General features: G+C 37.4%; 1 non-coding gene across 1 annotated transcript; it reads right to left on the bottom strand.

The window, feature by feature from the left end:
* Positions 1 to 7,158: 7,158 nt before the first annotated feature.
* Positions 7,159 to 7,265, bottom strand: LOC127099306 (small nucleolar RNA R71). The gene has a single exon (XR_007793826.1). It is a non-coding gene; the product is annotated as a small nucleolar RNA R71 (small nucleolar RNA).
* Positions 7,266 to 13,902: the final 6,637 nt, after the last annotated feature.

Here is a 13,902-nt window from a genome sequence, read left to right as displayed (position 1 = left end):
ATCAGTTTTATTAATCTACATTTCGCTTAGTTTAACCTGGTTTGCTCGATTTATTTTTCGGCTAATTTTTCGGGCATATTTGGATCCGTCTGAGTGTTATAACCGGACATTTTCCATTTCAAAATTTGGCAAAAACCCGTATGTTTTCGGTTCGTTTATTTTACACTGATCATGATGGTGCATTCATTTTAACTTTTGAAGTATTTTTACGCCTGATTTTATTCATATTGAGTCCTTTTATTTTTATTTTATTAGTCAAAATGTTCGAAATAAAATATTTATGCTTTTGCTTAGAATTAATTTTGATTATTTTAAACTAGTATATTTTTATTTGATTTAAATTATTTCTAAATTATTTTTTACTAAACTAACACCCACAAGGACATTTGTGGAATTCTGAAAATATTAGAAAACTCTAATATGCACTATATATTGTTACATTAGCTAGTGAGAGGGAGACTCCTTAAAACCAAATAGATTTGCGGCGCATGAAAGAAATGGGTCTCTCTCAAAAGTTAAAATTCCACCAATAGACACACATACTGATATTTTTCTTGAGATAAAAGAGGTGAACCATAAAAATATCTACACACATACACATCTCACATCATACTCTTGGCTACTCTTTATATCATCCTACTAGTTTGATTTTTTTTATCCATATTTACTTTTGTGTTCATGATATTTTGTTTTTGTAAAATTGTTTTTACTTTGAAAATGATTCTTGCTTTTGCTTTTGCTTTTGATTTTTCTTATTTTAAAAGAAGAGATGTTATCACTTTATAGTTATTATTTGTGTTCAAATGACCATACATAGTTTTGTTTACATTCTACTGTAAGTTGATTAATTTAGACCAAATAATCTTAGTACTTTTATTTTATTACTCATCATTTAATAGTAACTTTTGGTGTTTTTTTACTAAATGTTTTCTTTCAGTGTGAGAGTTTTGTTCTAATGTCATGACCCATGCCAATGAAAGCAAAGGAGAAGTGAGTAGTGGATCCAAGAGGGTTGTGTCCAACGATGAGATTGAAGGAAAAGAATTTGAAGATCGTCGTGCCAATGTCAAAAAGCTTATTGATCCCAACCTTCAAGTGGCTGAAAATAAGAAGTTAGAAATGCCCAAAGTGTCATACCAGTAACCCCTACCTTTTGGTCTTCATTACCAACAATCCTGGTTTGCTCCTCATCCCAATCAACGAGCCCAAGGCCTGAGATATCGAAATCAGCATCAAAATCATCCTAGGCCTCAAAATAACTTGGAAAGAAGAAATATTCCTCGTCACCCAATCCTCATGACATATAGCCAACTTCTACAGCCTCTGATTCAAAACTCGTTGGTGGTTCCCAAGTCTCTCAAGCCGGTTCCACAACCTTACCCACCAGGGTATGACACAAATGTGCAATGTGGATATCATGCCGGATCAAAAGGGCATTCAACTGAAGAATGCAACGCTTTCAAAGCCAAAGTACAACAGCTGATTGACAATAGGTACATAGCCTTTCAAGAAGGAAGCTTGGTGGTGAACGTCAACCTATTGCCCGAATAAGTGCGATGATCTCAAGGGGTGTCCCACAAAGTTAATGGATCAAGTTTGAAGAAGTCAATTCCCTAAAGTTGGCAATCATTTGGTTGTTCCGGCATTTCTTTTGTAATCTCCTTGCATGTTGATTGTTAGTTTCTTTTAAGCATTGCTGTTTTCTTTGAATTGGTAAGATTAATGAAATGTTTATGCATCTTTTGAATTAATCCATTCGTATTCACTCGTTTTTCATTTACGTGAAAAATAAAAAAATACTTCTCTCATTCACTTTTGTTTATCAAAACCGCTGTGTTAACAAAGATTGGAAGGAGGAGGATGAAAACGAAACACCTGAAATTGTTGTGGTATGCTTTTGAAGAAAACCTTTTCAATGATGCAAGGCATTGTTTCAAGTCCCCAAACACTGGAGAGTTAAGGAGTTAATCCCTAGTCAACCACTTTGAGCCTAGAAGTTGGTGTTTCTTTCGAATCTAAAACCTTTAATCTTAACCTGGGGAAAGGTAGTTGTGTTCAGATAGTTTGACCGTGCATTCGATCTTTCAAAAGAATTCGTCCATCTGTACACCCTCCACTTAGGTGCAACCACATGTTATCCTTCGCGCACATGTTGAAGTGTCGAAGAAGCTGAGAAAGTCAAAAATTAGTGTTGGTTGATCCTCATCTACCAATAATGTAGTAGTCAACACCTTTAAAAAAAAGAGAAAAAAGTTCGCTAAGTCAAATACCACAAAATGACTTAGGAAAACGTTAGGGCATCCCGATGGACCGAAACCTTCAAAGAAGCAGTCCAGGAAAAATTAGGGATAAAGAAAAACAAAAAAAGAGGTCCTCAAATCCTCAATAGAACAAAGCAAAATAAGGTGACTGTTGTAAGCCCCCAATTTTGACCCTAAGATCCCTCATGCAATTTCATCATATGCATTAGCATTGGGATCACACCTTGGCACCCTCCTTACCCCTCTTTCATTGGGTTTGTTTTAGGAGAGATCAAAAAGCACCATGTGATTGTATTATACTTGTATATTATCATTTTATTAACCAAAATACCAAAAATATGTCTTTGTATTTGCCTAACTCTTTTGTAGGTAGGGCATGATCATCGAAACTCATCAAGTTCACATCTAGGGTTTAAGACCCTCATGGCTAAGAGCACAATCAAAGATTGATCCATAATGTCCGTAAGCATCATATATGAGTCCCATTGATCTCTACATGTTATATTGATCAAGTTTTCTTCAAGAGTTTGGAGGTGATTTGCCTTGGAAACCCTAGTTTGACTGGGTATCTTAAGTAACTTCTACAACAAGCTATCTCCCCAATCGATCAAATTTCCTACGGGACACTTCAAAATTCATCATCTTATGCATATATGATCTACCATGAGCCTAAAAAGACAAGATAATTGAAGGTGAGCAAGCTGGTTGATGGTGGTTGGCCAGATGAATTCATCTGATCAAAACTGGGTCTCCCTAGACCCTATCTCCTACAATTTTCACCATATGAAAATAATTCCAATAAAAAGTTACTCTAAGTGACATTCCAAACAACTTTAATGTTGATACCTAGAGCTAGTTTTGCTTGGAAAATCATTTTCTATGTTGAAAAATTATAGGTCATTTTGTCTAAATCCTAATTTGAAAGTCAACTTCCCAAGGCCATAACTTGCTCAATTTTTATGAGATGAAAGATTTCCAAGTTGAACAATCAAATTCAAGATGTATAATAAAAATTTGATGTTTGGAGTGAAGGATAATTCAACTTTTATGAGCATGTGATATGATGATACATTATAGGTCATTTTTGACCTATACCATTGGACATGTGATTTTTCCAAACTTCAAAAATGCATAACTCTATAATTCTAAATCCAAATTCCATGAAATTGGCGACCATTTTTAAGGACTTTGAAATAGCTACAACTTTGATGAAGACACTTTTCTCATTTGAAGGTCACATAAAAAGTTAAGCAAGGTGGAATATTGAGATATATGGCTTGAGACTTAGAAACTTTTTCAACATGTTAAAATTTCCAAACTTCCACCTCAAAATTCACCATGCTTCGAGCTCCAAATGGAAACGTGTTCAACATCAAACTTGTTCCCCTTGATCTAAGCTTTCCAAATAACCCAAGTTCATGCATTTTGGATGAGATTTGCTAGGTATGAACATGGCTTTAACAGAGCTGCATGATTGGAAGAAATCAAATGCCAAAAATCACATTGCACTTTACCTTGACATCCAAGCCTCATTTGAACTTCAGAACAGATGCAAGTGGACCAAATTGGATTGCTTCATGGGCCTGTACACGCCCATGCAAGCTTATGCATGAAATGTCCAAATTTAGCAATTTTTCAAGTGTGTAAATATCAATCCCAATTGCTATAAATACAAGCCCTTGGAGCTCAATTCAAACAGACCTTGCACGCCAACTTTTCCCCCCAATTGAAACCCTCACATTTCATAGGAAAACCTGAGAATTTTCAACTTGAAAATTGAGTTTGAATCTCACTATTTGGAGATTCAAGAACTCCAGGATCCAAAGCTTTGTACCATTTCTAAACCTCTCCTACAAGCTTCTCAAGTGTGATCAAATCAAGTTTTAACCAAGCAACATCAAGTTCTACACAGCATTGAAGGTAATTTTCAGAAAACTTCATCTCTTCGATTCTCACTCAATTCTACTCAATTCTCTTGGATCTTTGGTTGTCTGAAGTCCTACCAATGTAGGCAAGAAGATTGAGTTGCTTAGAGGCCAAATCGAAGCAACTTAGTTGACATACCTCAAAATTAAAATCCTCATATTTGTCTATATATTTGGAGTTAGTTGAAATTGAGGTCAGATTCATGCTCTACGCCATTTTTTCTTTCAGATCATGTCCTCTTTTTTTATTTTGGTGATGGTTGAGGGTGGACAAGTCCGGTGAGATCCACCGGAGAAGAAGATCGGAGCTCTGGCTCCGGCGGTGTGTTGGCACGTCTCCCAGCCACAGGATCCGTTCAAAACGTTTTATTCCTGAGCATACATGCTGATTACCATGCGTGTGATCAGTTGACTCAAGTGCATAGTGGATTGCACGCGCTCAGCCACTTGATCTACCACCTCAATTAATGAGGGAGATCAAGTGGCTCATGTTTTTTTTTATTTTTTTATTTTTGTTTTATTTCATTTGATTTTTATTAATTCATATTAATTTTAATATTGATCCAAAAAATATGAGAGTTTCACCAAAAAAATTAAAATAAATTCCTCTTTCATATTCTGAATTAAAATTATTTTTTGGATCATTATTAATATTTTTCATGATTTAATTGATTTTATGATTATTTTTAATTGTTTAAAAATACTTTTAAGTCTTTAAAAATTCTAATTTTTTTTTCTCCAAGGTCCTTTGATAACGCGAAAATACATCGTATATTGACCTTGATTTACATTTAAAAATCGTACCATTTTCATTTATATTCCGATTATTCCGCAATTGTTCGAGTTATTTTTGCAGGTATTTCAATTCACATGCTTAAATGAGCAAAGTATAGAAAAGGAAGGAAAAGAAGAAGAAACAGAAGAGAACCAGCAGAAAAACCAGAAATATTAAATCTTGTACCCGTCACGACCGTCACGCCCTAGGTGTCACAAAGACAAAGGCAGCATAATGAATTTGTCAACAAAAGTGATCCACACGCCCCATTTTTTGCTCCTCAACCCACTTTCCCATGAATCTCTCACTCAACCAAGTCACCCTTATTTCTCTCAACTATGAAGACCAAATGGATACTATAAAATGATGAAAGTTGGAAAACAACGGGCACGTTTGTTTGGAGCCTCTCTGAAGCAAACTCTCAAGCTATTTTCTCTGCATTTATTTTCCACTGCAATTTTGTTTTCTATTAATTTTCTTCAGCAACATTGTTTTCTTTTACAGCAATTTGTTTACCGTTTGGTTCAGAGCTTTGATTTTTCCCTTTCTTTTCCGTTTTTCATTTAGCCAAAAGTAGTAGTTTCCTACACTGGGGAACTACTGCAATCTATTTAATTTATTTAAGCAATTGTTTCGAAGAAGCATAATCCTACCGACCTGTGGGGGACTGCTCAAGTACTTCAAGATTCGGCATATTCGATTAATCAAAGTTCCAAGTTTTTATTCAATTATTATTATTATTATTGCTTTATTATTAAATAATCATGTTTACCTTGTTGTTATTTTGTTTATGTTCGTCTGTGTTTGCATTAATTAACATGTCCGGCTAAACTACCGGTATCGGTATGTAAACAATTTAATTAGACGGGATTTAATAATAATCGGTGTAAACTTCTTTTCTCAAATAATCTTTTTGGCTGTGGTTTTTAATTTAAATTTAATTAACTTTGTCACGAGAGTGAGAAGCTATTTAGTATGATTTTGCCATGAGAGTGGGAAATTAACTAAGGTTAGAACCGACAATCGCGAGAGCGTGAGGGTCGAACTGGATAGTAAAAACTAGGCATTAATTTTAAAAATAGCAAGAGCACTTTAAAAGCAATTAGAACTTATTTATTTTCAAAAAGTATTTTTTAACTTCAAATGGGACAGCGAGAGCGTACATTCTGACTTAAAAGTATAGTTTGAGTCAACAATCACGAGAGTGTGAGATAAAGCATTTTAAATGAGTATTTTCTACTAAAAGATATTTGGTAATTGGAATATACACCGGTGACTTATCGAAACCCTGACAATTAATGTGTTGCCTACTGATATCCCTCTATTAATATTATCTTAAAACTTAATTTTCTTTAGATTTAATTTCTGTTCAACCAAACCTCTAAAAATCATCTTCTTAGCTAAACATAGTAACATCGATAGCATTAGTTTGACCATCGGTCCTTGTGGGTTCGATATCTTTTAAAACTAAAACGACTGGACTGTGCACTTGCAGTCAAGTACCCGATAGACTATATTTTATATACAATCACGAGATGTATCAAGTTTTTGGCGCCGTTGCCGGGGACCTGATTTAGTCAAATAGTGCGATTCTTTCGTTGCGTAGTATAGACTAAGGTAAAAACTAATTTCCTTTCCCTTATTTCCCGATTGTATGTTAAGTACTCGCTCACAAGGCGAAAACTTAGCACCACCAATCGCAGAATTAGAGCGTTTCTTATATTTAAGACGCCGAATACTAGAGTACCAACGAAGGTAAGATATTCCCGATATCTTCTTTCCTACTACTGAACCAGTTGAAAAACCAACCATGGCTGCAGTAGGACCACAAAATCATCCTCTTAAGTCCTACGCTACCCCGTCCCAACAAGAACCTCACAACAACATTGCTGCCCCTACTATCAATCGAAACGATTTCGAGTTGAAACCCTCATTATTATCAGTTGTCCAACAACATCAATTTGCTGGAAATCCTACGGACGACCCTAATGAACATTTGACCAAGTTTATGCAGTACGCAGACACTGTGAAGGCGAATGGTGTATCTCAAGATGCGATAAAACTATGCCTTTTTCCTTTCTCTCTAAGAGACAGAGCTTGGGCTTGGTTGCAATCCTTGCCATCCAACTCAGTTACTATATGGGAAGAACTGAAGAACGTTTTCTTGGCCCGATATTTTCCGCCAAGCAAGACTGCTATGCTGAGAGCTCAAACCAACGGATTTCGACAAAAAGATGCAGAATCTCTCTACGACGCATGGGAGAGATACAAAGACATGATGAGGATATGTCCATATCACGGTCTCAAAGACTGGGTGATTATTCACAAATTTTACAATGGGCTTCTGTATAACACAAGATTGACATAAGACATTGTCACGGGTGGTGCACTTATGGAGAAGCCATACAACGAAGCCTATCAACTCATCGAAAACATGGCCCAAAACCATTGCCAATGGGGAGGTGAAAGAACTCCAGTAGAAAAGTCCCAAACGAAAGGTGGAATGTACGAAATCAGTAGCCTTGACCACGTCCATGCAAAGGTAGATGTCCTTGTTCAAAAGTTAGACAACTTGACCATACCACCCGCAGTCACCGTGGCTGCCGTAACTCCAAACTGTGAGTTATGTGGAATTCCTGGACACATTGCACCAGAATGTTAGATATTAGCAGGAGTCCCCACTGATAAAGTAAATTATGCCCAAGGAAATCCTTATTCGAATACCTACAACCCGGGTTGGAAAAACCATCCCAACTTTTCGTACAAGCACAACTAGGCCTTATATGCACTTGGCCAAGCACCCGTTGTTCCACCTGGATATCAAAAGCCAACTACTAATGCTCCTAACATGCCTAGGAAGTCTAACCTTGAACTAATGATGGAAAGCTTCATAGCTACCCAAGCTCAAACAAACAAATACTTCTTGAACCAAAACATACATACTGGTGAGCAACTTAAACAATTAGCGAGCAAAGTAGACGCCTTAGCCACCCACAACAAAATGCTTAAAACGCATATTTCACAAGTGGCTCAACAACAAGCATCTACTGCTGCTCCCGCTGGCACATTTCCTGGACAGCCATAACCTAATCTAAAGGGACATGCAAATGCCGTTATATTGAGAAGTGGAAAAGAACTAGACAGACCCGTAGATCCAAGACTCCAAAATCCTGCCATAAACCAAAAACATGACAAAACAACAAATGAGAAGGTAAGTGAACTAAAGGAGAAGGAAGATAATACCCAAGAGGCCGAAGTGAAAGAAAAACCTTATGTGCCTCCACCACCTTATAAACCACCCATTATGTATCCTCAAAGACTCGCAAATTCTAAAACTGCAGGGCAATTTAGGAAATTTGTTGAACTTCTGAAGCAACTGAATATTACAATTCCCTTTATAGAAGCCATCACACAAATTCCCTCATATTCCAAGTTTCTTAAAGAGATCCTATCCAATAAGAAAAAGATCGAGGATAACGAAATAGTTACACTTACTGCTGAGTGTAGCGCAATAATCCAAAACAACATGCCTCCCAAACTAAAAGACCCAGGTAGTTTCTCCATACCCTGTGTCATTGGAAAGTTCGTCATAGACAAAGCTCTATGCGACTTAGGAGCCAACATTAGTGTAATGCCCTTAACCATTTATAAAAGGCTCAACATGGGAGAACTAAGACCAACCAAGATGTATGTTCAACTAGCTGACCGTTCAATCAAATATCCTGTTGGTATACTAGAGAATGTCCCAGTACGAGTAGGAAAATTCTACCTTCCTACAGACTTCATAATCATGAACATCAAAGAAGATGCCACTACACCCACTATATTAGGAAGTTCATTCTTAGCTACCACCGGAGCCATAATAGCCGTGAAAAGAGGTAAGCTAACATTCGAAGTTGGAGAAGAGAAAGTTGAACTCATCTTGACACAATTCTTACAAGCGCCGGCTATAGACGATACCTGTTATCTACTTGATGTCATAGACGGGTGCGTAAGAGAGATGGAGATGCAAGAAACCACATATTCTGATATAATGAAAATCCAAATCCCTCCAATCTTTGAAGATGATAATTGGTGTGAACCATACCAAAATGAAAGTAAGCGAATGCTTAGCACTTTCACCCAATCACATACCATGCCCGGAGAAACCAGACCTGGAATTAAAAGCACTACCAAAGAACCTAAGATACGAATTCCTAGACACTTAACTCAAAAGACCAGTAATAGTCAACGCAGACTTAGGACAGATTCAAACTGAAAAGTTACTAGATGTCTTGAGAAAATATCCAACTACGTTAGGCTACAACATTGCCGACCTAAAAGGAATAAGTCCTTCTATCTGTATGCATCGTATTATGCTAGAGGAAGATTGTAAAACCTCTAGAAAACACCAGAGAAGGATCAAGCAAATCTTAAGTACTGTAGTCAAGGATGAAGTAAAGAAGTTATTAGATGCAGGAATCATATACCCAATCTCTGATAGTCAATGGGTTAGCCCCGTTCATGTAGTACCTAAGAAAGGGGGTGTTACAGTTGTTAAGAACGAGAAGGGCAAATCTATAGCACACAGAGTTGTGACCGAAAGTAGAATGTGCGTCGATTATAGGAAACTAAACAAAGCCACTCGAAAGGATCATTTTCCTCTGCCTTTCATTGATCAAATGCTTGAACGATTGGCTAAGCATTCCCACTTCTTCTATCTAGACGGTTATTCAGGATTCTTTCAAATTTGTATCCATCCTGACGACCAAGAGAAAACAACCTCCACATGATCTTATGGTACATTTGCTTATCGACGAATGCCATTTGGAATATGCAACGCTCCCGCAACATTCCAAAGATGCATGATGTCAATCTTCGCTGACTTTATAGACGATATTATGGAAGTCTTTATGGACGATTTTTCTGTTAGTGGGCAGAGCTTCGAAGGATGTCTATCAAACCTTGAAATTGTACTTGAAAGATGCGTAAAGGTGAATCTCGTCTTGAACTGGGAGAAATGCCATTTCATGGTCCAACAAGGAATCGTGTTAGGACACGTAGTATCTGATAAAGGAATTGAAGTAGACAAAGCTAAGATCGAAATCATAGAGAATCTTCAACCTCCGAAAACCGTACGAGAAATACAAAGTGTTTTAGGACACGATAGTTTCTACCGACGCTTTATCAAAGATTTCTTGAAAATTACCAAACCACTGACTGGTTTATTAATGAAACACACTGACTTTATCTTTGATGAGAAATGTTTAACAACGTTTGAACAATTAAAAACATCTTTAATCACCGCACCTATCATGCAACCACCTGACTGGAGATTACCATTCGAAATCATGTGTGATGCGAGTGACTATGCTGTAGGCGCAATGCTAGGACAAAGAAAGGATAAAAAACTTCATGCGATCTACTATGCAAGTAGAACATTAGATCCTGCCCAAATGAACTACGCCACCACTGAAAAGGATTTGCTAGCCGTTGTGTTCGCTTTAGACAAATTCTGTTCTTACTTAGTAGGAGCGAAAATCATCATCTATACTAATCACGCTGCTATTAGATATTTGCTAAGTAAGAAGGATGTCAAACCAAGACTCTTAAGATGGATCCTACTCTTACAAGAATTTGACTTAGAAATAAAAGATAAGAAGGGTACTGAGAACGTAGTAGCAGACCACTTATCACGAATCGAAGGGAATAAGCCTGAACAAGTTCCAATCAATGACGATTTCTCTTACGAACGACTTATAGCCCAAATGGAAAGCAACATGTTTGGGCTAACCTTAAATGACACCGAAATAGAAGAATTCATGAAAGAAACTCATACGAATATAACTCTGCCATGGTATGCTGATTTTGTCAACTACCTGGCTGTTGGAGCACTTCCACCGGACCTATCATACCAACAAAAGAAGAAATTATTTCATAATCTAAAACAGTACTACTGGGATGAACCTCTGCTTTTCAAAAGAGGTATCAACGACATTTTCTGTCGATGTGTTCCTGAGGATGAAATAGACGATATAATCTCTCATTGCCATTCCGCTCCCTATGGTGGGCACGCAAGCACTTCAAAAACTTGTGCTAAGATCTTACAATCTGGCCTCTTTTCGCCTACTCTATGGAAAGATGTCCATAATGCGGTTATAAATTGCGACCGGTGCCAACGCACTGGTAACGTTTTAAGATGCGACAAAATGCCACAAATAGGCATGTTAGAAATGGAAGTCTTTGATGTGTGGGGGATTGGCTTCATGGGACCATTCTCGTCTTCTTTTGGTAATAAGTACATACTCGTAGATGTCGATTACATTTCAAAATGGATCAAGGCTGTAGCTTCTCCGACAAATGACACACGAGTAGTGATTAAGCTGTTCAAAAACATAATCTTTCCTAGATTCGGTGTGCCAAAATTAGTAGTTAGTGACGGTGGCTCCCATTTCATATCAAATATCTTTGGAAAACTTCTTCTGAAGTATGGAGTCCGACACCGTGTAGCAACACCGTGTCACCCACAAACCAGTGGGTAAGTCGAAGTTTCGAATAGAGAGATCAAACAAATTCTAGAAAAGACTGACGGAATATCTAGAAAAGACTGGTCATCTAAACTAAATGAAGCTCTGTGGGCATATAGGACAACCTACAAGACCCTAATAGGGACCACACCCTTTAAATTAGTCTATGGTAAATCATGTCATCTCCCTGTGGAGTTAGAACACAAAGCTTATTGGGCAATTAAGACCCTAATCTAAATTATACTTCCGCAGGCGAGTGTAAGACCCCAATTTTGGCCCTAAGATCCCTCATGGCACCATAACATTTCATTTGCAAAGCCTCAAGGATCATAAGCATCTTGGTTCCCTTTACCTTTGGGTTGGATCCCTTGTGAGTGGTTTGAGATCACCAAGCATGCTTGAATTGTATATCATTGTTTTTCTCATGTTGTTTACTAACTGTAACACCTCAAAATTTGCCCTCCTTTCTTGGGACTAGTTTGACACATTGCATTTCATATTTTAGGGCATTAGGCATTGCATTTTGCATATCATCTGAAAATAAGAAGGTCATCCTCCAAAGTCTTTTCAAAAGATGGAAAAGTGACATGATTCAAGCCTGAGGGTCTCCATGAATTGATGATCAACCATCTGAGGGTTTGCACTTCAATTAGGGTTTCTTGGTTCTTCAAAGGTTGAGCATCATCTTGTTTGCAAGGATATATTACCATCATCATGGTTCTATCATCATCAAGGGTTTCAAGATTCATCCTCAAGGTCCTTTGGATTAGGGTTCTGACCTCTAGTCAACCCTAATCTATGTCATTCTTCCAACTAGGGTTTCTCAAGGAGATGAGGCATTTTATTGGGATGAGGATCATATTATTTTTATGAGGAGCTTACATGAGCTAGGGTTTCATTTTTGAGCAATTTCCTCAAGTGGTAGAGGCTCAAGCTGATCAGGGCATTTCAAGGTCATCCGAGGACCAAAAAGTCAACTGTGCAGTCAACTGAGGGCTATGAGGTGGGGAAATGAGTTGAGACACCTCAATCATGTTCAAAAGAGGTCCATTTGTCATTCTAAACATCTATCTTGAATATTTTGAAGTCATGGCAAAAGTTTCCCAAAATGGAAAATGACCTGTAATTTCAAGTTTCCAAAAATGGCAAGTTTCTGGTCTACATTCAACTTGATTTTTCAACATCAAAGAAGTTTCAAATGGATTTTTGGTGAACATGAAAGTTGTATATTTTTGTCTTCCCTTTCCAAAAAGTCCTATTTCATGATCATCTGATGATTGATTGAGAAGTTATGGCCAAATGATCACAAAGTATACATGGAAGTTCAAAGTGACATAACTTTTGATACAAAACTCCAATTTGCTCCATTCTTTTTGCAAAATGCTTGTCATGACCAAGAGATTCCAAATCAACCCTTGCCATGCATGGAATAAGCTCATATGATCACTTGTTCATACATGTGCATTTTGGAGGGAATTTTGATAATTCAAATTTGGATGATCATGCAAGCCAAATACCAATTCCATCTTGATTTTTGTTTGATTTTAAGTGAAATCATACCCTTGCATGGTACTGTTCACGTGCACATGGCCACATGCTAGCTCACTTTTGCAATTTTTGCATTTTACTTCATAACTCACTAATCTTAATTAACCAAAGCCTAATTGGGATTACATCATCATTAGTGAGTGATATATAAAGCAAACCCTAACTGTAATGGCTCATAACTAACTTTTCAGATCCAAAATCTCAATTTCCCTCCAAAATTCTCTCTCCTCGAATTTCAAATTTCTTCACACAAACCTTCAATCTCTTTGCATATTCATAATCCTTGTGTGATTCTGAGCAAGATTCATCCATTGTTTGTTGGAATTGAACAAGATTTGGAGCAGTTCATGTACATGAACATGTTGATGGAAGTTGAAAATTAAGCTAGATTCGAGTGGTTTCAGTGGATTACTCTTGCACAAAGCTTCAAGGCATAAGCATAGGAGGAGATCTGGAGACTTTGGAAGCTTGAACACGCGTGTACAGTAACTGCCATTTCCAAGTAGGTTGAATTCGATCCTCACCTTTTGATGTTTTATGTACATAATTGTGTAGATCTGATTGTGTGGAGCATGCTGATATGATTACATTTGAATTTGGTTGAGATATGAGCATGTATTGTTGAATTAAAGTTTTGAGGTCAAATATGTTTTTGCTCGATTTGAAAAAGTTAGAGAGAATTAGATGAAACTAGTATGATATTTGGAATGTGCTTGGCGAGATCTTTCGATTGGTATAGATTTTAGTCATTTCTGCAAAAATCCACGGCGCCGCCGCCGCCTAGTTGGTCGGAGAAGATGACCGGCGCCGCCGTCTGAATCTGCTAGGGTTTGTCCAGCGTGTATGCCATGCGAGCGCCTGCGTGTCCATTTGGTTGGTGTAGGTTC

Source organism: Lathyrus oleraceus, chromosome 6 (assembly GCF_024323335.1).
Source record: "Lathyrus oleraceus cultivar Zhongwan6 chromosome 6, CAAS_Psat_ZW6_1.0, whole genome shotgun sequence".
Lineage (NCBI taxonomy): Eukaryota > Viridiplantae > Streptophyta > Magnoliopsida > Fabales > Fabaceae > Lathyrus > Lathyrus oleraceus.
This window is presented reverse-complemented; position numbering and strand designations above follow the sequence as displayed.